A 16,181-nucleotide genomic window follows, 5' to 3' on the forward strand; every position below is an offset into this window, starting at 1 on the left:
GCTCTAGTTGAATTCTGATGTGGCCCAGATCCATGATGTTCAGGCAAGTTTCCTTGCTCCATGGGACAAGATTTCTCAGTCTTCTGGGCAATAGGAAGCTGGCAGGTTAACTTCTAGAATGTAGAGCTCTCAATTGCACTACTGGGGATTTACCCCAAAGATACAGATGCAGTGAAATGCTGGGACACCTGCACTCTAATGTTTAAAGTAGCAATGTCCACAATAGCCAAACTGTGGAAAGTCCTCCATGTCCATCAACAGATGGATAAAGAAGTGATATATGTATGTACACACAGGAATACTACTCGGTCATTAGAAATGATGAATACCCACCATTTGCTTCAACGTGAATGGAACTGGAGGGTATTATGCTGAGTGGAGTAAGTCAATCAAAGATCATATGGTTTTACTCATACGGGGAATATAAGAAATAGCGAAAGGTATTATAGGGGAAAGGAGGGAAAATAAGTGTGGGGGGGAGGGGAAGACCAGACAGGAGATTCCTAACTCTGGGGAAACAGGGTAGTGGAAGGGGAGGACGGCGAGGGGATGGGGTGACTGGGTGACAGGCACTGAGGGCATTTGATGGGATGAGTACTGGGTTACATGTTGGCAAATCAAACTTCAATAAGATTTATATATGGATAGAATGTAGGGCTTGCATTCTTTGCCTATCAAGAGTGAGGCAATAGAATTTGTCTTTCAGTGGCTGTGGTTCTTCATCTTGCTGCTTTGAAGGATGAAGAGCTAGACTAGACAAGGAGTGGTGGGCAAAGTTTGAGTGAGCACAAAGCTCCCAGGGAGGGAGGGTGATCTGAGAGGGTTGCCGTTTTGGGGGTTCGGATCCGGGGGCGGTATAAGTTCTTTTGCAAAACTCTTGAGCATCCCAACTCTAGGCCCCTGTGGATTGGCTGCTAACGTGTGCCAATTAGGCAGACAAGTATATAAGCCCTATCAGGTTATTGTTCACATGCTCCTGTCTTTAGGGCTGATGTCTGGAGATTAACAGCCTCAGTCTGTGATTGTGACCAAGGTTTTATTGGTTAGTGGTGGTTTCAGGAGGTCTTACAAAAGTCACTCCTACAGGGGGTGCTAGACAAGATGCTACTGTGGTCTCGTGTAAGCTATGTAACAGAATGCTAGTATGGTTTAGGTCTTAGGGAATCAGGGCCAAGATCCCCAAGAAAAAAAACCAGACAGCTAAGTGTTCAATTGACTCCATGGATAACCTAAAGGAATCTCCTACAAAAGGTCTCACCCTTCTGCTTTGAGTGGGTTCTCAGGTGTATTCTGAAATGGGCCTGCCCAATGAGGCACACGCTTATTTTTAAGCCTGTTTAGTGGACATACTCCACATACATTCACCTTTATTCTATGAAATTACATAGTACACGAGATACATAGGCTCAGGTCTCTGCCAGATTTCAGTGGCCATGCCTGCAGCCATGGCGCTTTCAAAAACCAGTTTGACTAAACTTGGACCCTTCATACTTGATCTAATTCAAACTCCTTAAATCTAGTGCCCCCCTGACCTTGGTTTGAGCGCCAAAAGAAAGCACTGTAGCTGTTGTGTTGCAGAATGAATCTTGTGTGGATGGCTTTCAATTAGGCACCCCTAATGGATAGAAATAATTCCAAAGACCTGTGTATGAATGTGGAATGACTGCCAGAAGTATGTGAATAAGCCAAGGCACAGAAATTTGTAGCCTGCTTTGATACATAGAAAGGGAGCCTTCTAGCCATGGAGGATTTCAGATTTCCTCAGTTGTCCCAGCTAGGAGGAAAGTTTCATTACAGAATAGTGCTTTTGGAATCTTGTCACAGACTACACTACTCTAATGGGGTTTAAAGAATCAATCATTTCCTATCAAGTATTAGGGAGGTATTTGGACAGATCAACTTTATTTTCTAGCATGTAATTGCCAAGTAATACCAGGAAGTGTCTACTAAAAATCACTTGCCTAATCCTGAAAGAACTGTTCATGTTCTTGCTCTCGGACACAAGCATTTACCTGGGCCCGGTCGGGGTTTCCAACTGGAAATTACGTTTGGCTCTACTCTGGGCCTAAACCTCCTGTTCATTTGCCATCACAATTGCCAGCATTGCTAAGGGATTAGGAGTCTCACCTTTGGACCTCCTCACACTCTGCTAGGTGTGTTCTAATCACCTCGGCAGGCCCCGGCTGTCAGGCTTCATTACTTAAATATATTATCAGGGCCTGGTTCCAGCTAGTATTGTGGGATTAAAGCAATAAAACTATGTGGACAAGTGGCCAGCATCAGGACTGTTCCTACCCCAAATGCTAAGGGTAATGGCATACAGCTGCAGAACAAGGCACCTGGCCTCCCACCCCCATCTCTCTACAGAGCCACTGCCCTCCATCAGCAAGGCATCGGATTGGTCCAACTCCAAGCGCCTAGTAACTACATTCAATGGAGACCCGTCGTCTAGCAACACGTAAGCTTAGACTTCTCAAATTCCCTGAGGTCCTAGGGAGGGCTCATCCTCCTTATTACTATAGCTACTACTTGTATGGGCAGCATCCCAGCTTCTTTGCATTCATACTTCCTAATAGCTCTGCAAGGCATAAATTAGTCCTTGAGAGGGTGGGAGAACGGAATACAGCAAAGCTCAAAAGCTATGATGTACATACATTATATAGCAAGTCAGAGCTACAAAGGACACTGGTTCAACTAACGCTCATGCCCTTAAGGACTAGCCACTCCCCACTCCCATGTAGCCCCTCCCTCAATAAGGCACCGAGGCGTTGCTGGTTTCATGCATTCCTGCATCTTGTCAGCCTCTGGTACCTGCAGCTCCATCATGCCCCTTTAAGCATACCATTTTAGGCACGGATGCTAGAAGTGTTTGGACTTTACTGCACTCTTGCTGCGCTGGCTCCCAATTCTGTGTGGGATGTTAGTACTCTGCAAATAGTTTAGGAAAGGCAGAATGGCTTTTTTGGCTATTGCCACCACTGATTATAGCCAATGACCAGCAGTGGAGCAGTGGTGATTCCGGCAAACTGGGTGGCTGTTCACTTAAGATGTGGGCAGTTAGTGCTGAAACGGAGTCACAACAGGGAGGACTGGTCAACTTTGTGGGTTGCTTGGAGGGTTTCAAGAAAAGGAAAAGTCTGGGTAGAGATGAAGATTAAACACAGGTATATTCTGATAGCCTGGGTCTGTTACTGGCCATATGCTTGGTAGACCAGAAGTCAGATAAACCTACAAGGGAAGACAAGCTAGGGTTTATGGAACCTCTAACACCTCTACGCATTCCTAGGTCCTTGACATCATGCACATCTCCTTTAGTTGCCTTTAGAAGACAAGGACTTCAGATGCCTGGGTGCCTCAGCGATTGAGGGTCTGCCTTCGGCTCAGGGTGTGATCCCAGGTTCCTGGAATCAAGCCTGACATTGGGATCCTTGCAGGGAGCCAGCTTCTCCCTCTGCCTAGGTCTCTGCCTCTTTGTGTCTCTCATAAATAAGTCAAAAAAAATCTTAGAGGTCAGGACCTCAGATGAGCACCATATATGGCTTTGAATGAGCCAGTGATGGGGCAAGGACTGTTTCAGTGAAGTTGTACTTAAGTGTCAAAGCCTTCCCTAAGTATCCCTCAGTTATGGTACATCCATGCCTATAGCTTTGAAGACCAAGTCGACGTTTAGGACATGGGAAGACCTGTGGTTTGCACAGTTGTATTATGTACTGTAGATTGTTACCCAATTTTGATCTTGTCTTGTGGAATAAGAGGTATTTATTCTTAGGAAACACACGCTAAGGCAGAGTTAATAGAGGATTGGAGCCCTTGGACTTAACAGCTCAAAAAGGTAACTTTACAAAGATGGAGGTGGGTGGGTGGAGAATGTAAGCAGTTTGTTATCAGGGAAGAGTTACATGAGCATTCTTAATATTCTTGTACAATCTCAGGAAAGTTCTATCAAATACAGAAAGGGAACTGTACAAGTGGTTCTATAGAATTCCTTTTGCTTTGTGCTAACAGAACATTGAGTAGAAAACCACTGAGCAGCTTCAGATGTTAACAATGGTGGTCTCAAAAATGATTTTCTAAGACTAACTTTTCAGGTTATGAATTTCTAAGCTGTTTGTACCTTATTTATACAACTCCTGAATTCTAAACAGGAAAGATTCATAAGACAGGCAGACACACAGAGGGAGATGTAGGCTCTCTGCAAAGAGCCTGATGTGGGACTCGATCCTAGGACTCCGGGATCACACCCTGAGCCAGAGACAGACTCAACTGCTGAGCCACCCAGGCATCCCCAGTATTTTTTGGAAAGAGGAAGCACACACCTAACCCCACCCTTTAAGATACCAGCCACAAATTCAAGGGGGTAGGCCTGGGATTAACCTTCAATTCCACCTTGTGATCAAACGGCTGTGCTCTAGAAACTTAAGGACTACCTGGAAAGTGGTTTCGCTCCTTTTTCTGCATCTGGGATTTAGCCACCTGCTCACCCTAGGCCAGGGGAATACATACTTGGATGGTCATTTCAGTTCCCAGGAGGATGCTCTTTCCAGAAACTCTGGGTCTGGACTCCTATTGAGAAAACCACTGTCACTTACAGGACCCCAACTCCTAGCAAAAACAAGGGAGGCAGCACGTTAAGAGCATGGGCTCAGCTCAGACTTGGGAATTGGTAGTTCTGCCCTTTCCTCACTGCACACTCTTACAGAGACTTAGGGTCTTGAACCGGTCTCCTCCACTGTAAAATGGAGATAGTAAACCTACCTCAAATCTTCTGCATTAAATGCTATGAAGATACTGGCTCAATGCCTAGAATATATGAAGATACTGGCTCAATGCCTAGAATATATGAAGATACTGGCTCAATGCCTAGAATATCGAGCTAGCTTATGTATCTTGGCATTGGGATGATCTTCATTCTTGAGTTTAATAGTTAACGTCTCCCTCAACTGTGCTTTGCCATTGACCACAGGAAGCCTAGAACCTTGGGGGAGGTGTCCTATATGGGACTGTTTACATATGTGCTCAACAGGTTCTCATTTCATCTTTACACACCTCACATTTTGCAAGGAAGTGTAGCAAGCACCTCCAATGCATCAGTGTCAAGTATGAAGAAATAGTTGGCCATTTCCCATTCTTCTGTTCCCCAAACCCTGCACATTTCATCAATTTATCAGCCTGGTGTTCATCTTTCCATAGCTTTCTCTAGTTTAAGAGCTAACAAGTCTGGGTTTTACTTTGGAAGAAAGGAGACCCTGTTCAGCAGACAGGGGTTTGACAGAACAGTTATTACTAGTGAAGTAAATTCAGCCCATGCAGAGTTGACACTACCACACTGGTTAAGTTCAGACTTCTGATTGGATTCTATCCACCCACATTCCCCCCAGGGATAGGGGATCTAGTCCTGTCATGCATGACTCTAGATGAAGGACTTGGCATCTGAGCAGGTTTCTCGTCCATGAAAGAAAAAAAAAAAAGTCACTAAATACCCACCCCCCCATCCAGGCTTCGGTTATCATGAATCTTAGAAGGATACAGAAGAACATGGAGCGCTAGGACAGTCCAGTCTGTACTAAGAACTATATACCAGCAGACCCTTGGATGTGTTTCAGCAAGTTCTCAGTGGGGAACACAAGTAGAGAGGTTGGAAAACACTGGTCTGCCCAACCAAATTTAACATGAGAAAACAAGTTGGGAAAACTTCTCAGATGCAGATGGGAGACTGAAGATAGTGCTGTTAAGAAATGGAAATCTCATTTGATTTTTCTAGAGGAATAGCCCAGAGAATATTGTGGGGGTTTACACTGACCCTAGAGCATGGGGCCCAAATAACCTGATCAACTTCCAGCAACTTGGTCTTAAACTTACAGTGGAGCTTAGATTTCAGCCAGGTGATCTTTAAGCCATTAGCCTGTTGGCTAAAAGGGGAGGTCACATTAAAACTCCCCCACCCTTTGTCATGGTAGTTTTAGAGCTATCCACTAGGGAGATGTATTAAGATCAGCTCAAAGATTAGACCAAGCTCTTGAGCCAAACGGAGTTGGAGTTGGGTAGGGGTTGTCAATGCGTCAGTCCTCAGCCCAAAAATCTGGCCTGGTCTCCCCATTGGCAAGACTTTCCTATTTGAGGAGCTGTCAGTTTCACAGAACTTTATTGACCTTGAGCTAACCCTGGTGACTCACCCCCCAGATGTCTGTTGTGTATACCCCATGGCAGCCACCACCGCCACCACCACTGTCCTGTTTTTCCAGCATAATGTTGGCTCTCCTACTTCTTCTCCATGCCAGCCATATGGGCCTCCTTCCAGTCCTGCTCATTTGTTTGGAAACACCCTCTCAACCATTTGCTGGGTAAGCCCTACCCAGCCTTCCCTTTTCAGCTCAAAAGGTACTTTCCCCCCCAGTTCTGAGTTCTCATAGGTCAAACATAGGCTATAGACCATTTAGTACTATATACCTGTCCTCTATAGACTGGTCAGAGGTACAGCCTGGGGTTTTCCTAGAACAGATACATCCCACTAGTTTGTGCCAAGGCAAAACCCTGACCTACTGTGCCTGGCCTAGTGACCCCTCACATTGCACAAATGGTCCATGGAGAAGTCAGAAGACTCAAGTTTTAGTCTCGACTCTCACTAGGTCTTTTAAGTCATGAAGTTCTCTGCAGGGTGAGTGTATCAGGGTGTACAGGATAGTGTACAGGGTGATAGGGTATAGGTGAAACAGTGGTTCCAGGTGGGTTTCTCCTGTCTCAGCTTTGAGAGTCTGATGAGAAGTCAGCATGCCATCTCACAGTATTAAGCCCAGTAAATTCAGAATAACCAGACACTGCCATCTGCCCTACCTACTTCTACTAGAGCTCCAAGGAAGACCTTGCTCCAAGGAAGCTAGTGGTCCCAAACAGGTGATTGACTAATGCCCCTTGTATTGCTTTGCAGTCTAGGTCTTCAGTAGACAAATCTGATTATTCTGTTGGTGCACTGAACAGCAGTTTCCTTAAACTAGCTTCAGGCCATAGCAGCTACTGATCTTTTATTTAGGCTCTATAATATTCCTATTTTGAAAGCAAAGGATGAACTAGTACATGCTGTTTGCACTGGGACAGATGGCCTTGAAGAGCTCCTTTCTGGGGATAGGTAACCTCCACGAAGCTTCATCAACCACGCTGGCCTGGGATCTTGAGCTGATTGGGAGAAGAGATGAACATCTATGAAGGATCTGGAAAGGAGATTGGACAGTAAGCCTGCCCTTAAGGTTTGAGAGCTTGAAACAGTGGAAGGATTATGGGGACCAAGAGGTAACAAGCCACAGAAGATAAAGGAGTCAGGTCTGGGGAAGGGAGCCTTCAGCAAATGATTCATCTGATCTGGGTTAGCCCCAGGGTCCTTGTTTGGTTGTAGGTTTCAGAGTATCCAACAATGTTGCTTGGGTCTATCCTAGCTTGGACTCTAAACAGCTTCCTGTCATAGTGGAAACTTTCTCACATACCTTCCATCAAAGGAAATCCCTTTATGTTCCAGCATGAGCACATCTTGTTTCTGATCCCCAGAGCTGGCTAGCTGACTCATGATCCATGATCATGATTTTATGGTTCCAGGGTATCATGTTACATTTAGTGTCTAGGTCTCAGCTTTTCAGTCTCCCCTTGTCTTAGGATTTTTTTTTTGGGGGGGGGGAGGGGGTGTTTCGCAGAATTTTCTCTAGACTTTTCTGATGTGCTCATGGAGATTCTGTATCTTGGGGAAGGCTACTGCAGAGATAGGATGTGCTGGGAATGGCACACCACCATCAGGAGACACAGACCTCAATAGGCATCATTGGTAACATTACTAGGAGTTTTTGGTTAAAGCTAGGTCTTCCCGGATTCTAAGTTCCTCCTTGGCAATACTAAGTATTTGGGCAGGAAACACTCTGGTGCTATGCAAATGATTTCTGCTTTAGTTTTGACTTTTCCGTGTGTCAGAGGACACTGGGCCGGCTTTCCAGGACAGGCAGTACTCTTCCAGAGATCCAAGTTAAATTCTTTGTTATTCCAAGTCCTTAACACCCATACTTGTTTTTGGGGAGGATTTAACACTGAATCAGGAGGATAGTACAAAGTTCCTATATATTCTTGATCCAGCTTCCCCTTAACATCTAACATTGGTTACCAAAATTTAGTTAATAACACAATGTTAACCAAGTAGAACATAATCTCATAGCTTATCAACAATTGGTTAGCTACCCAAAGTAGACAAAGCAAGCTAGGGCTGTAAGAATCTTTAGTGATTAAAGCCCCCAGGTATTAACTTAAAAAAAAAAAAAAAAAAAAAAAAAAACACACACACAACCCTGCAAGGTCCTCTTCAGATACCTGCTGATACCCTTTGTAAGGTTAGAAATGGAAAAATGCCAATTCAGTAGACTAGTTATCAAACTAAGATGCTATATCCTAGGAGATCTAGGATGAACTTAGATGCAGAACGCTAAGCCACCATTATTTGCTCCTGTAAATACAGAAGCCAAGGAGAGGAATATTGTAGACGAAGTATAGCTGAGGAGGTACCAGAGCATAGATTAGTGGATTCCCATCCACTGGGAGATAATTTTAGGGCAGGACACCAGAACAGACATCCCATTTGATAGTTTACCAGTGATTTAGATAATGACATGGCTTTATTACCTACATCAGATCTAAGCTTTTACACTGACTATTGCAGTCTGTCAATTTTCTAGTTTCACCAAGATTAAGCGATAGATCAAAACTTAGACAAGAATCTCCTAACATCTAAGTGGGAGACTTAGAACCTTTAGTTCCAAAAGAAGTCAAGCACTTTATTGCCAAAGTTAGCTCAAACTTGGGCTCTTAATTTTAGAACATTAGTGTCTACTTTCTCTGTACTCCTTGAGGTCACCAAGTACAGCATCCCATGCAGTATTTGGGACATCCTTATACTTGGAGTTTCTGGAGTTTAAGTTTCATCGGTAGTTTGGGGTTTTGCTACATCTAGCAACCCTACACTTAAGATCATTGGGACCACACCTAAAGAGTGGATGTTCAGTAGTGAATATTTTAAGGCAGATTGAGGGAAGGACTGTTAAACATGGTAGCTCTGCATGCTACAGGGGTAGTATGGCAAATATGCAAATACACGGAAGGGTTACAAGAGCCAGCTTAATACAATGCTTCTCTAGTAGGCAGTCACCAGGGCCCCTCACTGCAGCATTTGCCAGATAGGCAACATGGTCCAGCGGTTCCCTCTGTCCAATCCTACTTCCCCTCTCTTCCCTTCAGAAGGTATGACTCCCTAATGAACTTTTACATTCCTACCTCCACCTCAGCATGTTTCCTGGAAAACCCAACCAACCAGCACTGGAAGAAAACTGGTTTTAGAGTTTAAAATTAGGACTAGCCAACAGAAGTCAAAGGCAGATTTCATGGGGAGAATTGCTGCCTTGCAACACACAGTACTTCAAAGGAGGTGAACGAATAGGCAGGTTAAACCCTTCCGGAATGTTAGAGGTCAGGTCTATACTAGCTAAGATGGGCTTCAACACTTGGTAGGGACTATGGGGACTACTAAACTATCACACTAAGTTAACACATTAAAGTCCCCTAGAATGCTTTCACCGATTTATGCTCCATCTGAATGCTAGGGAGGCATGCAAGTGTAGGATTAACCAGGATGGTTACAGTTCAGTAGGGCTTTGCCTGTGGGCTAAGAAGTCTACAGATTTCCCTGTGGCCATGTATGCATTCCAAGTGGATGGTCCTACTGGCATTTCAGAAACACTTCCAGCAGTCCCTTGACAGAGACTACTTAGATGCCCTTTGGTGACCAGGATAAAGTAGTTCTAGATGCCACTGAGAACAGACTGGCAAAAGCTACTTCTAGTTTGTCCTGAATAAATCCAGTTCAGTTACACTCCAAGATCACCCATAAATACTGAGTGATGACAGATTTGTCTTTTTCAATGTAACAGTTCACAAAAGTTAAAAAGATGAACTAGCCATTAAGTTATACTCCTATAGCCGGAATTCCTCCACTTTAATCCTAGTTATCTTTGTGACTGGTCTTCCTTCACTCATCCGATTGCCAAGTTGGGAAGAGCTATGGAAGTTTTGCCAGATAGTTTGAACATACTCTTGGCAAAGTCCTCTTGAGCCACAATAGCCCTTAAGACAAATGCTCTGATTAAGAGTATGCATCTCTAGTAGTTTTAAGTATTCAAAGTTTAAAAATTCAAATACCAGATAAGGAGGCCATTGGAACTTCTAACTATGGCAAATTACAAGTTTTCTTCCCCCAAATCCCAAAGGAATTAAGAGAGATTAAGCGCAGAAGGGCAAGAGTCACTGGAGACTTAAGTTTCTGGAATAAGCAAAAGTGGTACACCTGCCTTGAAAGGATTAGGGAAAGCCAAGATTAGCATCTGTAAAGACCAAAGTGGATTGAGCCACCCAATAGGGCTTGAAGCCCCAGCTCCTGAGAAGTAGGTATGAGAGGAAGCAGAAACCATTCCCTCAGCTCCCATTCTCCAGAGACCCATGCCCACTGAAGATTCTCCGTATATTTTCTAGAGTTTCACCAGATGCTAGAACTCCCCACAGTGACAAGCTAGAGGCAGAAGCAAGTCAACACAATTGAGGGATACACTGCCTTCTCTGCTAACACAAATGGTAGGTTTTCTAGCAAAAGTAAAAGCTAGTTAGGACTTGAGGGCCCCTCTTGATCTCTATTTTTAGGTTTTCTTCCTTAATGACTAGCCCATTCCTCCCAGAAGTGTCTGGTACAGCTCAGATAGGTTCTTAGTCTGGGTCAATAATCGTGATTCCCTGCGATGGTAGGGTCAGAGCTAGTCTTCAGCTTTTCAGGTCTCATTAGGTCCTAAGCATACGCATGCCATTCAGAAAATACATCCTCTGTAAGAGGTCAAGAAGTTGCTCAAAGTCTGACAGGCAGAAATAGCAGTACTCAGGCTTAGATTTTAGGCCAACACATTTCTGAATGGGTAGAGAAAAAAAGCTCATAGAAACAAAACCTGGGTACATGAATAGGTGCTTGTAGCCAGTGCACCAGTAGCCCTAGATGCTAAGCATCTGTCTGGCACTAGGTCATCCCCAGTAAAGAATTTCCAGACCAAATTGCTACCCTACAGCAGAGACCCTATGGGAGGTCTTTCAGATTAGATTGACATCTTGTTTTCTGGTTTCACCAGCTCTCTCAAAGCTGTTGTCCGTCCCCAGCCCCCTCCTGTTCTGTTATCAGCCTAGAGTTAGGGGCTGATATTAAAAGGGCCCTGATAAAGCTCCCTAAGTGGCAGCAAGCTGTAAACATTCCCACTGATGCCATTTGATTAACCCGCTGAGAAAATGCCTGAAGAAGGTCCTGGCTTGTCACTGAGAGACAGGCAAGGGTGCCATACAGAGCTGTTGAAAAGTAAGTTGGTTGGAACCACCATCATGGAGTTATATAAAGCACTTGGCTCCAGGACAGAGGCCTCCGCACCATCGCGTGTGCGATCTGCCAGGGTGGCTGTGGGTTTAGGGTTTGATGGACGTACGCGATGGGGATGCATTCATACACCCAGATAAGTGAATGACCTATTAGTGGCAAGCAGGGATAGAGATAAAGCCGTTGTGAGAAATCCTGCCCCACATTCCAAAGCCACAAACAATTTGGTTTAACACCCTGGTTATATTCCATCCAAGTAGCTTCCCTGTTGGTAGATTGCAGTTTCTAAATACCCATTCATGGTGGAGGTGGGGGTGGGGGTGGGGTGGATAGAATGGGCCAGAAAAAGGAGTTAACTCTTTGCTGAATTCTTTCAGGCAGTGGTTAAAGACTTGAACTTATTCAGAATAATAAGTATTAGACCAAATTCAGGTTCTAACAGAACAATGCTCATCCAGACCTATCCCTGCAAGGATCAGGGCTTGGAAATGGAGTTGGTACATTTGTATGTATGGGATTTAGGAAGTATTTAGTAATTGGCTCGAGATGCCTCACTAGACAGGGCAGAAGGGATGGTGTTGGGACAGTGAACTGAAACTTAAGAGCTTGCCAACAAGATATGATTGGGGTCTGAATGCTCCAGATACCTTATCAAAAGGATTCCAACTCCCTGGATGACTGCCCAGTTACATTCTGCCTCTGGCTCCAATAAAGAGGGTACTATTCGCAGTAGGGGTATATATTATCTCTTTTGGAAGGCAATCTGGCAACAGCCAGTAGATGCAACACTTCAAATGCTCACTCCTTGGGATTCCATCCTATAGTATATAAGGGCACTGGCTCAGAGACCTATGGTGGTCCTCAGCTACCCATAGTTCAACCTTGGGTTGGAAGCAGAGGATCCTTCCGATGTGTGTGGGGGGTGTCGTCAGAAGACCAATAGTAGCCTAATGCTCTGTCACAATGCCTCATTCTTTAAGTCTTCATCTTATGTAGATATTTGTGAGCTCACATCACAAGGTAAATACAGTGTAAAATATCTTGTGGCCAGTCACGTCTTTTATGTTTTCCAGAATTAGGTCTACACAGGAAGAGATAGTGGATGGTACTGAATCCTAGGGGTCCTGGAACCTATCCCACCCCCCAATGAAGGTGGGAGGGGGGACTGCCATACACAGCAGCTTTTACTCAGTACTGTTTAGGAGCCAAAACTGCCCCTCCCCCTGCCAAGCAGAATTCCCCTTAAGTTTGGAGGATGGGTGATTAGTTAGGGACTATTAATGCTCCATTGAAGGGAGTCAGCCACAGACCATGGACTTCGTTTTTTCCACAAACGCTTACTGAATTAGAGCCGCCGAACTATAGGCCATCTACAAGAAACGCATTTTAAATACTAAGACAAGGGGATGGAGAAAGATACCCTACTGATCCAGAGTAGGGGAAAGGTAGAGTAGCTAGATTTCAGATAAAGCATGATCTAGAGCAAGATCTCGGGGATAAAGAACGCTACTTGATGGCCAGGTCCATCGTAAGAATGGACAATCTTGTGTGTAGATGGAGCAGCACTGGAACAGGGGAAGCAAGAGCCAACAGAACTGCAAGGAGGAATGAACAAGGCACTCTGACAGGTGGGAACTTCAACACCCCTCCATCAGAGACTGACCCACCAGCAGGCAGAAAACTCAGGAAAGACGGTTGAATTAAATGGTATCAGTCAGCCAAAAGTCTGATGAACACTCGGAATGCTTCACTCAACAGTACATTCCTCCAGGCACACATGTAAAATTCACCAACATATGCCACATGCAAAGCCAGGGAACAGCCAGACCCAAAGAAGGGGACTGATCCCCTTGTGGGTGACTGCAGGTGTGTTTGGTTGTATAGATTCTGAACAGTGTCCACTTTCCAATACATATCACCCTCAAGCTGACCAAAGTTTTTATGTCCACATAGAATACCTGCTAAATGTTCCACTCTGGGGTCCACCGTAGGTCGGAGTCTCAGTCAAGGGTCTGAGCGACAAGGATAAGGCCAAGCCATTGTACCCTGGGTCTGAGGAATGGAGACTGCACATCTTCCTGGCAAGAAGCCTGGAGTCTTGCTCCTGCGTCACCCTTCCATCAGATACTAGAAGTAGCCTTAAGTAGCTTTCCTCATCCCTACATGTGGTCTTTTTACAAGATTTTAATTAGTCCCCCCCTGCCCATCCACAGCTCCTGGGATGGTAAGCTATCCAAGTCCCACCGACCCTGAGAGGCCATGTTTTTGTACCAGGACATGGTTCTTCAAGGCCAAACTGATTGAACCAGAGCAGTCACCTGACCCTGGAGCAGCTTGCCTCTTGGCTGGCTCTTGATTCCCAAGACCCTGGTAGGAAGAGAGGGGCTGGGCCAAGGTGGAGTCATCATTTGCAGTTGAAAGGTTGAAACAAGTCAGCAAGGACATTGAAAGGTGGTTGATATTAAGGTTAGAAGAGCATCAAGTGAAGCCTAGAAGGCTGAGAAACCAGGCCTTATAGTGTGGCCCCCACCCATGCCTTTTCAGCAAGTGGCTCCTCTTCTAACCTGGGATTCCCTGAGAGAAGACCCTGGACAGGAAGGCCACACCTGCATATTTCTGCACTCCTACATCTGGTGTTGACAGCTAGACCGTAGCCTTTAGCCATTTGGTAGTTAGTAGGTACATGCTTGCCTCAGCAGCTACTTAAACACCAAGGATTCAGGTCCAGCAGCTCTTAGTCATTATGGTGGGAACACAGCAAACTAGGTGGTTGTCTTCTACCCTCTTGACCAGGGCAGAGAAAGACCATGCACATCCTGAGGGGAAGAATCAGGATAGACCGTGAAGCGCACATGTGATTGATGGGCAATAGGGACTTCTGCAAAGATTTGTAAGTCGATACAGAGAGAAAAACCTGAGTACCTCTGAAACTAAGTATCTCCTTCACCCAAGCACTCCTAGTAAATCCAGTAAGTAGCTCATAGTGATTTATAACTGAGAAGTTCTATAGCTTCTCAGGCTTGGTCTTTCACCGTTCAGATGGGCACATAGTCCAGACCCCAGGGTGATTGATGTACTGTTGGTACTTCATGTGAAATTCTCTGCATGAAATGTTGGAGTGCTTAGGATAAGCACTTCCATAGAACCTTGGGCCATGTAGCAGCTCTCACAGGTATTCCGTTCCCTGTCTGACTATAGCACTTTATGCAGAAGGAGCTCCCTATCTGTCGTGGTCACAGGTGGGGCATGCCAAGACTGTTTCCCACAGAAGGAAAAAAGGATGTATATTAGTCAAATATCTGCTTCGATAGGGTATCAAACCATGTTTAACCCACTGAAATCTAGAGAGGTCTAAAGATATCAGCAGAAAGTCAAGGGAGCTAGTGCAAGCAAATGGGGCAGCACATGAGTTACGGCTAACTCAAACCCTTGAGGTGGTCTCTCAAAGTCCGGGCCCAAGCAAAGGACCATGCACTTTATCAATTGCCTACCATGAGTTCCTATGGGACCAGACATTTATGCCTATCAGTGGTACAACTCTTCCCATTTCAGAGGGGGGAAACACCATTTAATATTCTGGATGTCCCAGGGGCCAAGGAATATAAAAAGGTTGCCCGCCATGGCATACCACCATCCTGCAGAAGGATCTACAAGGTTACTACAGGTTTACTGTAGTTAAACCTTACTACAAGGTTTAAGGCCTGAATTAAGTTACCAGCACTTGCATTTAGAGTGCACAGAAAAGATTTCCAGCTTCTCCTGAAACAAGTGGGATGGGCCCATAATGGGAGTCTGCAATTCCATGTGGCCTCAGAGTCCGTCAACTAGAGATGGGCTCTAAAGTTTACTCCTAGCCAGGCCCCACCTCACCCACTCCCTTTGTAGGTCTTACTCCTGTGAGTGAGCACATGGAGATCCCAGAAATAAAGTTTCGGGTTCCTAACATACTTTAGGTCCTGAAAGTTGTGGGAGTATCAGGAATACCACTCAAACGATGTAATTCCACCTTTATGGGGAGACTGATGCATCAAAAGCCAGAAGGGTGGCCTTTTTATGGGTAAGATATTCTGAGTTAATACACATTTGAGATTTGACACTTCAAAGCCCACCAGATGGAATTTTTTGTCCCAATAAGATGGAGTCTTATCAAGATTTGAGGTATGTAGAATTCGATACCTCCCTGTAACATTAGGCCATATTTGAAGTCCTAGTATATTTAGAAGATTCTTCCTTTTTATACTTCAACTCCTATACAGACTTTAAGGTTTTTTTCTTTGAACTGGAGCCTCTAATGACTAGAGATGCACATACATATACACAAGAAATGGATTACTCCTCAGCCATTAGAAACAATGAATACCCGCCATTTGCTTCAACGTGGATGGAACTGGAGGGTATTATGCTGAGTGAAAGCAGTCAGAAGGACAATCATAAGGCTTCACTCATGTGGGGAATATAAATAGTGAAAGGGATCATAGAGGAAAGGAGAAGGGGGGGGCGCGAAATCAGGATGACAGACCAGGAGACTCCCAACTCTGGGAAAGGAAAAAGGGGTAGTGGAAGGGGAGGTGGGTGGGGGGATAGGGGACTGGGTGATGGGCACTTGACAGGATGAGCACAGGGTGTTCTAGATGTTGGCAAATCTAACTCCAATTAAAAAATATACAAAAAAACTGGAGCCTCTTGGTTACTTGGTTTTTCCAGGGTATCTCCCTATTTCCACCTAAATAGCTCGATGTACTTTTGAGGATAGGAGGCT

At 44.9% G+C, this 16,181-nt stretch overlaps 1 long non-coding RNA gene across 1 annotated transcript; it reads left to right on the forward strand.

Moving 5' to 3' along the window:
- The first annotated feature begins 2,368 nt into the window (after window positions 1-2,368).
- On the forward strand, window positions 2,369-15,926 carry LOC144299900 (uncharacterized). The gene is made up of 3 exons (XR_013366535.1): window positions 2,369-2,458; window positions 10,549-10,647; window positions 12,977-15,926. It is a non-coding gene; the product is annotated as an uncharacterized LOC144299900 (long non-coding RNA).
- Window positions 15,927-16,181: the final 255 nt, after the last annotated feature.

Source organism: Canis aureus, chromosome 27 (genome assembly GCF_053574225.1).
Source record: "Canis aureus isolate CA01 chromosome 27, VMU_Caureus_v.1.0, whole genome shotgun sequence".
Taxonomy (NCBI): domain Eukaryota; kingdom Metazoa; phylum Chordata; class Mammalia; order Carnivora; family Canidae; genus Canis; species Canis aureus.